The following is a 12,985-nucleotide window of genomic DNA, read 5'->3' as shown; positions in this document are numbered from 1 at the left end:
CTTTTTTTAAACACCTTGAGTTAATTTATAGGATAAAAAATTAATGACTAGTGTTCTAAATCCGAAGTCACACTCATCGTAATAAAGGCACAAAAGCACCTTGGGATTACTGGCATAGAACCTTTTCAAAAGACACACTTTTGTAATTTTAAGGTACTACTATGTACACTTTATGAGGTTTCACAAACTAATTTTGAGAGGAGCATGTGATATGATTGACCACAGCTGGTCCCTATCGGTAATCATTAGCCAGCCAGTCGAATTATTCCAAATTTAGCACAAATATCCAGCCTAACTTTACTCCCGATCTTCGTTCTCTTTTGTGACACAGAGGCTCAGTGGCTAGCACAGCCTCACAGCAAGGTCACTGGTTCAAGTCCTAGCTGAGCCAGTTGGTATTTTTGTTTACATGTTCTCCCCGTGTTCACGCGAGTTTCCGCCGGGTACTTTGGTTTCCTACTACAGTCCAAAGATGTGACACAAGTGAATTAAATAATAGTAACAGTCACAAGCACTTAATGCTTTTGCACTGGCTTGGTCGGCAGTCTATTCTTATAGAGCTGTCTTATTATTCAAGGTATAGGCCAAACGAATCAGGGGAGCTCTAGAGAACTAACTGATCTCGTATCCTTCTTAATGCTCACTGACCAGGCAGGAGCCTTGGGCTCATCTATCTCCAAGCTCGGGGTTCTCTCTCTGGACAGCATGCCAAACCCACTAACACGTCTAGCATTATCTAAGTATGAACTCTTGAAATATACTCTTAACATTTGCTTTTAAAATGTTGACATTCAGTTTTTCAAAGGTTCATTATTTACTTCCTCCATTCTACCTGATGGTTGGAAAAATAGGAGTGTAAAAAAAACTAAAGTCTCTCAAAACACTAACAGAGCATTTAATCATACAAAAAAACTGAACACCTGTTAAATCTTGCAACACAGTTACGCATTGTTAGCCAAAGTGGCGTTTCCTGGCCCTGCAATTGTGGCATCTGGTTCTCAGGAGCCGTCTTCACACTTACTGTATCACATCACAGGCACCATTGAAGAGTTCTAAGAGGGGTGGGGTCCACGGGCTCCACTGGGATAAGGAGACATTTTTATGACAGCTCTGGGAAGGTCTCATCTTTCGGCCACAAAATAGTTCAAGGCTCTTCTGTCAAAACCCCCTGAGTGTCCTCCCCCCAACTTGCCCCAGACCCGCCTTGTCTTCAGTCCTTGTACCCTCCTCCCATGAACCGGCTGAGGAAAGCATAGAGGAGGCTTAGTCTCTCCCTCTTTTTCTTTGGTCTCTGTGATCTCTGAGCCTTTCTGAAAAAGTGTTGGTGGCCATATACCCACAGCACACTCACACAGACCTCCTTTGACTTCGAGAGTTCTAGTCTTGGTATCTTTTGGCTATCAGGTGTCGGTGGCTGTTCTCATACTGGGTGAATGCAACTTTGAGACTTTGTTTGTTTCCTACTCGCAAATTAGTTTTGTTTGTGTGGCAAAATTCCAAGGTTAAACAGATACCGTTAGAGTTGAGGGAATACTTAAAGGTGAAGTGTGTAATTTCTGCGCCGCTAGCGTCAACAAACGGAACTGCAAAATTAATGACTTTAATTAACAAACTCTCCCTTCATCTACCATTGGCTAGTCACAAAGATAGCCCCACCCATCTCATGTGCAATTGGTTGAGCCAGTGTTGCTGTTGTTGGGCTGTGCAAAAAATACTGCAGTTTATACATTTAGGGAAAATCTATGTACTTAGTTATATACATTATAGTATATACACATGGGCTTACTTATAAGATCATATTAGAGTGGAACATTCTATGAAGAATTACGCACTTTCACATTTAAAATATTGTAAATGAGCCAAAGACGCCCAGCAACACTGCCTCTTAAAAAAAGATCAATTATCCAACACGTCCCCCTTTTCTCCAGGTTTCTCTTCCCTTTTGTTTCTTCTCTCGTCTCCTCTTGTCCATGTCTGGTGTGACCTACCCCAAAGGCCTTCATTATTAATTGTCCTTTGGAGACAGGGAAAAGTTCAAAGACTGCGCGGATGGTCCCTTTACTGCGACCGTCTATTGTCTAACATTCATCTCCCTTTACCCTTGTTCCAGGAGTGTATTATCTCCCCTGCCTCATGAGAAAAGAAGGTTATCAATAAGAGCGTAGAGAGCTGCCATCGTGACTGCCAGGAGGTCCTGGCCTCCCAAGTCCACACACAGCTCCCCCACAGAGGGCTAGTTTACTGTTGTTTATCTTTGAGCTGCTAGCTTGTGCCACGCTACACTAGAACATCTTAGGATCAGGCTCTGGTTTCACTTCTTCCTCTCTGACCTCACACTGACCTGCGGTGTGGTCTGCCAGCTCACCTCACGCTCCCATTATAACGCCACTCAAAGCTGTGGACGGTGCTACGAGATAACAGTGGACGCTTAAAGAATACATTAGGGACGCTTTAGCTTAATCTTACAGTCATTTAAGTTGCATGATAACCCGTTAGCATCAGATTTGCCTTCTGGGGTCTGGTGTATACTTTCTCTACATGACAGTAATGAACAAAACAACACACCAATATGTGATAGAAGCATGCCATAGAAAGTCTTGGCAAAAGGTACCCATACGACTTGCTACTTTCGCCATTATTCTGAAGTGCACAAAATATCCTCTGAGGCCACAAGAGGATGACTCACTTCTTTAAAGGCCATTCACACAAAAATTGTCTTTCCATCTAAAAACATTAGATGGAATTTATGGTTTTTAAATAAGCATAAGCTCCGCCTTCACATAACATTAAATAAAACAGCTGTCACGAACACACTTGCTACTGTAAATAAAAGTTTGCAATGCTTGCCCGACCTCTAGGTTTTTCTGATTGGTCCACTGCTTTTAATGAAGCGGGGATATGTGTAAAAGTTAACATTCTTTCAATTTGACATGGCATGACATGGCATGACATGGCATCTTAAAAACTAGGCACAAACGTAACAACCATGCGTGTCCACCAAGCACGTGCTTAGATAGGGAAAAAAATGGAAAAGTAGCACATTAGAACTGAAAAGCGCATTCTGTGTGAATGGCCTCTTACAATTGCAGCCACGTGCACCTGTTCATTAAGTCCACAAGACTGTAGGGAGTCCCATTTGTCATTTTAGCTTTTACAAGGGCGGCTATGCAGCCACTATGTGCTCCTACACTATGGCAAGCTCCACAGCAGACTACTACCAAGAGTCAAAGTGCCATTATGTTACAACATTTTCAGTAATTTATTTCATTTTACCTACACAAGACATTATAAAATTTTTGGTTATTTTGAACAATCCACCATCTGTCTTTGGCTCTCCCCAACTCATGCTATTGGCTGAGCCAATGATGCTGTTGTTGGGCAGGTTTGTATGTTCAAACAAAGAAAGTATACTTCTTAAGAGTGCTTTCACATTAGCATTTTTAGTCCGCATCGAAATTCCGTTGACGTCAGAGAATGGTACGTTTAGCTAGGGTGAACGTTGTCTTCTGAACTCGGATGCACACCTGTGAACCGTACCTGAGTCCATCTGAAAGAGGTGGTCTGGGGTGAGATTCGTTCAAACTCTAGTACAGGTCACCTCTGATATGAATGCAATCGTACCAAATAACGGAATCGAACTGCCTGCTTGTCTCATCCAAAAATGACTTCTGCAGGCATCGCGTGACGTTCTGAATCTTTTTTTAATATTATTGTGGCAGATAAATACAAGTCACTCTCTGTATTTTGGTTTTGATAACAAAACCAAAAAATTCAGTAAAAGTAGAATCCATTTTGGCACTTTGCTTTAATGGCTGTCACCTAGCAACAGCTGTACACAAAACAGCAGCTTGATGATGCAAGCATACCAGGGTTCAGAAGGAAAATAGACAATGTGAACACAAACCAGCCGAGGGGGAATATCAAACTTGGGTTCAGACCAGGCATTCGGACCAAGTGTAAAAGCACCCTAAAGCATCCCAAAAGTGCAGTGGTTTACAAATTTAGCAGAAATCAACCAATGAATAGCTTACTTACAGTTATCTCTGTAGCTCTCACATGCTCAAGACACTTTAATTAAATTAATAACACTTCAGTTAATACTTAAACACTTCAGTTTATCATTAGCAAAGGACATCATGTCCAACAAAAGATCTTGTAGTGACTTTCTGAAAATTCAAACCTGCATCCACTATGCAGCAAAAGAAAATATCCGCTCAAATGAAACTGAAGACAAGTTGGACTCGGTGCCCTATTGTGCGAAAAGCGCACATGCAGCTGGGATGGCACCCCTCACAATAAGTGTTCTGTGGTGAACCCTTAGCCCGTCATGTGATATCAAGAGTCACTGTGGTCAGATGATGCAGACTATTGTCTTCAAGGGCTCTTGGGTCACAATCATCTTCCTCTCTCTAATTAGATCATACTGTCTGATGGACTGACACTTACAACGACAGGAAAGAAACAGCTCTGCAATGTGGCAGCGTGCAATCTTTTCGCAAATAAAAAGGAATAAGAGACCAATTTCAAACAGATGTCAATGATTTAACGTAAAATACAAATGGTTAAGCGATACGTGGCTACTCAGTCCTGAATCATTTTGTCATTGGGAAGCTGATGGATAGAAGACTATTAAGCGTTTCCTCGTTTTTCTCTACACAGCTCCCTGTCACAAGGTACCATACCTAGGTGAACGTAATAGAGCTCTATGAAAACAAACTCCCATCATATTAGCTTGGTTATTACCATGCTTCACGTCAGAGGAGCTCCAGTAATCTAGTTATAGGACGACACTTAGGTTCTGTTCCCATTGCGGTTGCTGACAGAATATGCCTCACACTCTTTATGTCTTTATCGAAGACAATATTTTAAAAATAGACCGCCAGTTTCACCACAGTCAGGTAGGACAGAAGTAGTTTGTTTCTTTCACCTGCCATTTAAGGGAATATCCGTTCCCATATCTCCGTTGATGAGCTCACTCACAGGGGCTGTGTGATTTCTTCTCATGCGACTCTTGTGGGAACTGAACTTCCTCAGCGTTTTGGTTAATCATTAGTGGAGGTGACCTGGAGAACGCTACAGTACAGCACATTACATTCAACGGCCTTGACTGTACTTACCAAGGGACATCATAATCGCTGCCATCAAATCTGCATTAAAGACTTATCTTCTGTTCGTTAATAGCGCAAATAGCAACATCAACAAGGAGATGTAATTTACTAATTCAACGAAAGCACACCTACTTTAGACTGCTTCACTTAACAAACACAAAGAGTGTTTCAGTCTAACTGTCTGGCAATGGCAGTTTAGAGGGACTTAAAGCCAAACTGCTGTAGGCACTCTATATTGTATATTACTCAGAGAAACAGAGACAGAAATTAGATAAGAGTGTGTGATGCTTTCAGGCGATGTTTTTGCTTTCTTTTTTTTCCAAGACAAAATGACTTATTAATGGTCACTAAGTTGCACAGAGGGACCAAGCCCTCCAGTCTTCAGCAGCAGCCAAAGAAAGCTACCAAACACACACTCACACTCGCGCATACGGTACAGAATAAATCATAGATGTAGTACACCCTGTTCAAGTTTGATTCTTCCCCTCACACTATAAATCTAATACCAGTGCTTCATTTAGCCACTTTACAACATACTGACTGCATTTCATTCAAGAATATTCTGTACAGAACAAAATTATTTTTAGGCTGAATTTGTTTATAATGTTTTAAAATGTTTTATAAATTAATTTTAAATTCAACTCAATACAGCTTGTTTGATGCATAGTTAAAAGCAGGAATATCATGATTACTGCCTCATAGTTGAGATTTTGGTCTATTTTGGCAATTTAATTTAACGCAAAATTAAAATATTGTTTTTAAGAAAAACAACACCATAATAAAATATCTACTTTTCATAATATATTTAAAAATGTTAAACATATCTAAATGTTAGTTTATTTGGATTATATTTACACTCAACAAACTACCTGTTAAAAATGAGCTGAAACAACACAATTCTTGTAATTTCTTTGGCTAATTTGTTTGATTTATGTTGAGTCCACTTAAATTTATAAACTATCAAGTTAACTTTGGTGTTTTGTGTTAGGACGACCAGAAGCAATTGTGTTGGTCCAACTACCTGGTTAGGGGATTTGTAGTTCTCATCATGCTTTGCATGGGATTGGATTAAGAGAGGGAAATAGAGGGAGATGTAATCTTAAGTGTTTAAAGTAAATAGAAAGATTTGTTAGAGTTTAATCTTCACTTTAGTTTGAAGTAAAGCTTTTGAAGTAATGTAGAAGTAAAGCTCTGGGGTTTTGAGATTACCACCTTGCAGAAGCACCCATGCTTTCTGTGTTGGCAGCTTAATTAGCAAAAATGCAGTTTGCTGCTTTGCTCAGGGAGCAATATCTGTTCTAAAATAAGTTCTAAGATCAGTTCAATCAACTGTATATGTAACTCATGAAATAAAACTAAAGCTCACTATACTATACAGTATGTACTTATGCACTAACCCACTCAACAGTATAGTATTTGAATGTAGTGTCATCCCAAATTGAACACTAATACTTTTGTACAAAGAGGAAATTCAAACCGTCTCCCTGATGACGTTTGACGGTTACCAAATTAGAGAAATAAATAACTATAGTACCAAATAATACCTGCTATGAGTATAATCGCATTTACCATCCGGAGAATATATAATACTCTCGTAAGAGAATTTTGCTATCACAATACAAAATAAATAAAGTAATCCAATATGTGCACTCGATAACACCGCCCCTTCCGCTACATGAGCAAAGCAGCGGCCGTTGAGTGCATGAAGTGTCCAACGTTCCACATTTCATATTACCTGTTGAATAAGTGGATCGTCCGGATATTTAAAGTGCTATATTAAGCTTATTATTTGTCAGTGTGAATGCACTACTTACACTATTTATACTACAAAATGGCGTAGAATAGTGCATAAGTATGTAATTTGGGATGCACTTCAAGAGACTTCGAAATGGTCAACACATAATAGACATGCATTATATTATCAGACCTTTGAGTTTAAGTTAAATAAAAATACAAATGTATTTAAACTTTTACTTAATAAAATTATGTTGGACCAACTCAGTTGCATTATGTTGGTGCTAAATATGTTTATATTTTAGTTAATGCTAAACAATTTTATTGGATGTAAATCCAATAAACCTTCAATTAAATTGAGTTCATGCAATGAGTTATTGTTTTGAGTGTAGACAAACATCCTCATTTTAATCACATTCATTTATTGTATAAAAATCTTAACAGCTTATTGCTATCGGCCACAATTCTAATATCAGTCTGCTTAACACCAGGAACAAATTAAGTTTAATTCAATATATATTCTCTGTAAACTAGTCAGTTTTGTTCAAGGATGGTCAGAAATGCACTGAAAAATCAGGCAAAACACTGATCAAGGAACAAATTTCAAGATATCTGAATATACAAGCTAACCTGTTTTTCCAGCCTAAGAACACAGGATGAACTTGACTGTGTCCCACCAACACGCATCACATGCTTCCTGCCCTAAAGTGTGACATTGTGACGCTGAATATCCACTTCCTTTAATTGCCTCTCAGCCTTAAGTGCTGGCTGCCATGGGCTGGAATTCAGTTGTCATGAAGGGACCTGTGACAGAACATAAACAGGGCATTAAGTAGTTTCTAAAGGGCCTGCGAGCTTGCTGGAACTCCTTCCTCCTAAAGATAAGTTGCTGGAGTGGCACAAACCAAGAAACACCTGCCAGGCTTTATAGCTCCCTACAAACAGCTTTTGATGGAAAGTTCTTGCGCACGCTAGATGGGCCTCCTTTTTATTATTTCTTTCTCCTCCCAGACTCCTTGCATGTTCTCCCATGTCACCTTGTGTGCAGTCTGCTCAGTGACACCACTGGTGATTATGTCATTATTTTGCTCCAGGGGGTTCAAACACATCTGTAGCTCTCGTGCACGGCTTTCTCCAAGCCCTGGCACATCTCCCACCCAACCGCCCCGTCTCTGTCTCCCTCCCTCTTCTCTTCATTAGTCTCGGTGCCAGATCCTTTCTTCAGCCAGACAAGAAAGACCCAACTCCAAGCTGCCTTTTTCTCCTCCCCATGCCTGCTCCAGTCCTTAGGCCATTCTGTCCTCCCTCTCCCCCCTCCTTCTCCTCCAGATGTCCCTCTTTCTCTCTTTCCCTCCCTCAAACACTCTCTTCTTTCATGGGGTTCAACTGCAATTTGAGACAAATGACTTCATAACCTTTAGCCCAAGCAGGTTTGAGCCCAGACCCTCCTCTAGGTCAGAGACCCACTGGCCCTGAATTTGAAGTGCACATGTCATTGTGGCTTTGTTTGCTTTGGTAAATGCAACGATATAGAAGGGTGAAAGGACATTGCGCTCATGCGGCGAATCAGATGCATGATAACACTCTTCGTTAAAGGAGTAGTTCAAGCATAGATTAAAACTCTTTATTGCTCATCTTCGATTACAGAGATATATAATGAGTTCGTTTCGCTATAAAACACAAAGTGATTCGTTTTCTGATATATTTTGGTGTTCGTGACATTGGAATCAAGCTTCTAAAAGGATACAGAACCACCAATAAAGTATTTTAAAAGTGGTGAATACAGTTTTTACACTAGGCCTAAATTTCATTAGCTATGTTTCCTTAAAAAATGCGAATAAACTGTTTCCGCAAAACTGGAATATCACATAAAAGACATGCGAATAAAGCAGTGTTTCCATCCAAGTACTCAAAGAGAACAGAATCGTCACTTCTTGATTTACTGGCGCCAAATATCAACAGTAAAGACGGAATTTGCTGCGGTAGGAGAAGCTGCGTCAGTCTTTTCTTTATTTAATAAATGACTTGCGGCTCAGAAGGCAATGCCAGCATGCAATGAACGCATGGAGGTGTTTGAAGGCGTGAGATGCAGAGCATAGAAGCTTTTGGCAGTTCTGGAGGTAATTAATGATATAATAACACTAATATTGAAACGGTTAAGGCGTTTTAGAATGACAAAAACACATTTCATTTTACAATTCGGTTAGCCTGCTGGTTTGTCTATTCACAAGCATTTTTACAATCACATAATCTCATAACAAAATCACATGACCTTTTTTAATGCGCATACAGGAATTTTGTTCAGTAAAAATGTTTCCAACATAGTTTATGCGCATCTTATCAAATAAAATTTTTATTCCAGTCAGTTATGCAAATACATTTTTATGTGCATTTTCAAAATGTGTGCGCATCTTGGCGTTTCCATCAACCGATTTTTTTAGAGCATATCACACATGCACATAAAAATAGGTGGATGGAAACGTAGCTATTAAGTCAAATTTGTGAACAAATTATTCAGATTTTATGCACTGCAACAATGTTAAACGCCACATATGCTCATAGTGAAGTATATTTTTTATAACTACAACAAAACTTGACAAGTAGTTTGTGGTGAGTGAACATGCTATTGAGGGCACCATTTACATGAATAAATAGTATTTAATAGCAATTTAAATGGATAGTTGAACCAAAAATGAACATTAACTCATCATTTACTCTTCCTCATGTGGGTTTAAACTTTCATATTTTCTTTCTTCTGGCACCAATTGACTTCTATAGTAGAATAAAAATACTATAGAAGTCAATCGGTCCCAGCAACCAGCATATTTCAAAATAAAAGAAACTGAAATAGGTTTTGAACAAATGAAGGTTTGGTAAATGATAAGAGACTAGTATTTTTATGTAAACTATTCCTTTAAACTTTTAAAGTATCAGAGTTGCTTTCAATGGGGTATATGCACACAGACTTTTAATTTCAGTCTGTCAACCCCAGGGCTTCCGATGAATTGTCATCCAATACAAAATCGATGCGTTTAAGATCTGATTTCTTTAAAAAAAATAGCGATCTTTAAGATATAAAGTGTGTATCAGACCAAACAAGAAGCACTGCACTGATTTATATTTTCCACATCAGTTCTGTAAAATATGGAAATTAATTTTACCCCAGTATTTTCAATAGAGTGTCTGCGCGAGCCTGCCACAAATAACAGCGCTAGAGTTTAAATGGTTTTTCGTCTCTTTTTATGCTTAAAACAACCAAATGGATGCTCAAGTCTACTTAACTGGTTATATTTTAATTACATTACAACACTGATGTTGTAAAAGGAACCTTAAGAAACTGAAAATAGTCACATAAACCTTTCACCGGAAGATCATCATTGGCTGCAAAACACTAGCTGTGCATATAGCCCATTAGAATTACACCTCAATTTCAATTATTAAGCAGTTCTTCGGTGTTTGTTTTTATACACAGATGTCTGATCTATAAAACCTGAAGAAAATTTCCATGCTAAAGAATGCCGAGTTACCGAGACCCGCATATATCAGTTGCATTTTCGGCACGACTCAATAGAGGTTTTAAAGTGTTTACCAAACAGACCAAACTTTTCAAGTTGGCAACTTTGTTTTGGTCTGAATCTGTTCAAAATGATGACCTTGTCATTCGAGAATCACAGGGCCTTTACACTGAAAAATAACAATACTTTTTTTATCAGCTTATTCTTAATAATTTTGTTTTGTAAAGAGGTTAAAAACGGCAATGTCCTTTTTTTCGGCTGAACTACTGCTTTTATAATGCTTGTTTCGTCTTCTGTGAAAGAAAACACAACCCAGCGAATGACCTTATTTAAAGGTGAGCGCAAATATATCCACTCACGCACACACTCGCTATGTGCCAGCGTGCCTTGAGAAATGGGCATATGGTGCTTGCTCAAAGTTTTCTTAAGTATGAAAAATAGTTTTCATCAAGGCCAATGCAGAATCAGCAGCAGCAGCATGCGCATGTTTGTCCAGCACTTGCAGTGAGAACCTAAGCCTGCTTCAAGGTTGCCGGGACAGTTTGTGGAGCTCAGTTGCATCACACTGGGTTTTGAAAGAATCTTTATCAGAGAGGGAAACATGCAATCTGTTTGCCTGATTGACACTCCAGCCAAGAGTTTATCAAACTGCAAGGTTTTGCTTTCTATGTACTATTGATTAGCTGGAGCCGAATGTCCAGCATTCAGTGTAACGTTTCTCGTTCGCTGGGATGTTGTTCTTTTGAAGTTCAGTCAAGCTCCCGGACAAGCAGTGATAGAGAGAGAAACTGGGAGGGAGTGGGTGGACTCTTAGGCTTTCAGCCCCCTGGCCTTGAGACTTGTTTGCTCTCTGTCAATCCATTATCTCCTAGAAAAAAAAACATCAAATCTCCTGGATAAGTCTCCGGCATTTAGATGTTATATATATTTTAAAAGGTTTCTATTTTGTTGATAATGTTTCACTTGTATACTTGAAATCAAAATACAATAAAAAAAATTTTGGTGGTCGAAGTACACAAATTAGACCCTCGGGTAAAAGTACAGATAAGCTAATAAAACATTACTCCAGTAGAAGATTAAAGTACTCCTTTTCAATATTACCTCAAGGTACAAAAGTTCTTTAATTTTTAATTTACTCAAGTAATAAAAGTAAAAGTATTTCTGAATGTTTATTTTGAAAGAAAATCGAACTACTAAAACAGTCTATATAACCACATCATTAAATGATAAATCAAGTGAAAACATTAAATCACTTTAACAATAAGTATAGCAATGAAAGAAAACTACTTAGTTTATGTCCACCACCTCAGTAAATGTATAAAATATTTAATAATTTAAACGTAAACCAATTTCATTTTCAAAACAATTAAGCCTATTAAAACTACATTTTAAAAGCTACAAATTTTAATTAAAGCTGTAGTAACAAAAAAATAGTAATAAAAACAAAAACATATAAAAAAATATATAATAACCAATATAAATCTAAAAAGTAAAAACAGCCAAACTATTTAAAAAACACTAATGGTTATTCAATGTACTAAAATAAAACTTTTAAACATATTTAAACTTACTTCTCAGTTTAAAATCTGATGAACAGAAATGTTTGATAATAATAATAATAATAATTATAATAATAATAATAATAATAATAATAATAATAAACATACATTTATAAACATATAGTAATGATAACTATATATAAAAATAATAATAATATTAAACATATAACAATACTAATAATAATAATAATAATAACAAAAGCTAAATGAAAGCAAATGTTTTTGACTTGTCTGTGAGATACCATTTCTCTTCAACAATCTCTGAGAAATCTCACCAACTGGCAGATGAATTTATCACCTTTGTCTGAATGGCCTGGCCTGAGCAAATACAAGCAAGCGAGATACACCAAAGGTGATATCAAACAGCGGCCACAATGAAATGGAAAGTAGACTCTTCCCCTTTAATGATTAACTCTGGTGAGGAAACCAGGACTTTCCTCCCAAGAAGAAACTCTTGGCTGGGACAGAACGAGCATGTCTATGCTTTCGGTTCCTCCACGTTGTGGCCTTTTGAGATACAAACCGTTTCACAGAACAAGTCTTGATGGAGCCATGACATTTCCCACAGCCCTCCTCCTTCCCCTCCCCATGCAGTCCTTGATTTGTATGGCAGTTATCAGGAGGTAAGTCTCTCCTCAATCAATATTTACCCAACAAACAGAGTGGATTCGGGGGCAGTTTGTATAGAGGGCCCAAGTGCACACGCAGTGGGGTGAATGAATGCTGGTTGAAGTACCGGGGCTGCTGATCATGACTGTTCTACATGTCTTTTTCCCCCTCCTCTTTCACCTCTTGTCTTGTGTTTCTCGGTGGAGGGGCGATATAATATCCCTCTTTTCATAAGACGGTCTCTGTGTCCTCTCATCCTTGGCAACAGCAGCGCTGAGGATGCAGAGCTGCCAGAAAACTGATCAAGCTGGGGGGCAGGAACCGGTGGCCAGCTAGCCTGATTTGTAATCATACACAGTTTTATATAATTATTTTTATGTAGCATAAAAGTTAAAGCCAAAAATGAAAGTGATTTTTCAAAACAAATTAGGTTTACTTGATAAAATTATGAAATCTTTTT

General features: G+C 38.3%; 1 protein-coding gene and 1 long non-coding RNA gene across 11 annotated transcripts in view; one reads left to right on the top strand and one right to left on the bottom strand.

Annotated features, from left to right (window-relative positions):
- LOC137488119 (uncharacterized) overlaps positions 1-12,985 on the bottom strand; it is a 176,783-nt gene that overhangs the window by 111,639 nt on the left and 52,159 nt on the right. Inside the window, exon 3 of one of the 4 annotated variants that reach the window (XR_012393498.1) lies at positions 7,227-7,646. The exons of 2 other annotated variants lie outside the window; for them this stretch is intronic. This is a non-coding gene — a long non-coding RNA (uncharacterized lncRNA). Of the gene's footprint in view, positions 1-7,226; positions 7,647-8,453; positions 11,226-12,985 lie in introns of those variants that run through there. One more of the 4 variants, XR_012393497.1, reaches the window with a different exon arrangement.
- The window catches only part of prox1a (prospero homeobox 1a), a 44,014-nt gene that overhangs the window by 20,855 nt on the left and 10,174 nt on the right, over positions 1-12,985 (top strand).

The sequence above is a fragment of the Danio rerio genome, chromosome 17 (assembly GCF_049306965.1).
Source record: "Danio rerio strain Tuebingen ecotype United States chromosome 17, GRCz12tu, whole genome shotgun sequence".
NCBI classification, from domain to species: domain Eukaryota; kingdom Metazoa; phylum Chordata; class Actinopteri; order Cypriniformes; family Danionidae; genus Danio; species Danio rerio.
Note: the sequence above shows the minus strand (reverse complement) of the source record. Positions and strands in the feature narration are given on the sequence as shown.